The following is a 1,394-nucleotide window of genomic DNA, read 5'->3' as shown; positions in this document are numbered from 1 at the left end:
TCCCAGCACCATTAGTTTTCCTTTATGTCAACGTCGTCTAAGGAAAACACAGTACAGCTTAATGATAGAAGTCATTTTCAAACAAATTTTCAAAATCTATATAGGGCATTAGCAGGTAGGGCTCAGAAAGAATCCTGACTGAAACCTGGACACCTGTTTAGAATAAAGGAGATACATCGGTGCTCTTTAAACATTTTTTTAATCTCTATTTCTGGCCATGATGACTACAAGTAAGCAAAACTGCCATATGACAACACAAGAAAGGCCACATTTCTCCCTTATTTAGACAGTGCCAAGGTAGACAAAACAAGTCTGCTCGGAGGCTGGATTTTCCCATATTTGGATTACAGAATTGATCTTTCTGGCTTTATGCAGTATAGGCTTATTAAATCATGACACCCCACCCCACAATCAAGTGGATTAGCACAAGTCAATAAACTATAGCAATCCGACTAAAGAGAATGTGAAAATGCCACTCCCAAGTGACCTTAAGAACGTGGTCCAAATTCAAGCAGTGTTTAATAGTTTCAGATTTCTTTTACGGATTATTAAGTGTCAATTATTGAGAACTGAATCTTGTCTCACCTGCCCAACCAAGTTCTGTTTTTAGAAGTCTTTGACAAAATTAGAATTCAGCAGTTATGCATTAAGCAGACACCCAAGAACACATCAGATTTCAGGGGCATCCAGTTTATCCCCATGTTCTAAATGCCAAACTGGAATGAAGGGAACTGTCACTCCTATAACTTCCAAAAAGGTGATCATATTGTTTCTGACAACATTTGCATTTTTTTTTCCCAATTCAAGGATGCATTCCAAAAACTGTCAGCATAAAAAAACCCGGAACGGCATCAACTCAAGATGCCATGTGAATTTAATTCATTGCATCAGTGATGTCTGCTGGTGATTTCAAATGAAGGAATATATGATACCAACTGTCAAATATTTTCAGGCTTTTGTAACTATTGTGTTATGGTTCCCTCTAGTGGACACTGCTCCTTACAATATTGTCAACATAAGATGAAGAATATGATTAGAAGTTTCAATTTCTATACTAAACGTAGAAGTATTCAGATTTAACCCCTGCCTCTTCTTCAATTCCTTTATTAAATGGCACAATTTCTCCTAGACTGCAGCATGCTGTTTCCTATAGCCCAAGCAAACACATCTTTATTTATTTCATCATAGAAAGTATGTTTTACAGTGTAGGTTTTTAAAATATTTTCTTACCAATCCCAAAATAAAATTATTGCAGCTATAGGATTGGTAAGAAAACATTTGGTAACATTGGTAAAATTATATATTATCCTTGTAATTCAAATGCAGTTCCTTCGGAATTATGGATACCTGTCTGATTTTCACTTAATATGAATGTAGATTGAAAAGATAGTGCC

This window comes from Pseudonaja textilis, chromosome 3 (genome assembly GCF_049901715.1).
Source record: "Pseudonaja textilis isolate UNSWEBS1 chromosome 3, rPseTex1.2, whole genome shotgun sequence".
Classification (NCBI taxonomy): domain Eukaryota; kingdom Metazoa; phylum Chordata; class Lepidosauria; order Squamata; family Elapidae; genus Pseudonaja; species Pseudonaja textilis.
The sequence above is the reverse complement of the archived record's forward strand: the minus strand, read 5'-3'. Positions refer to the sequence as shown.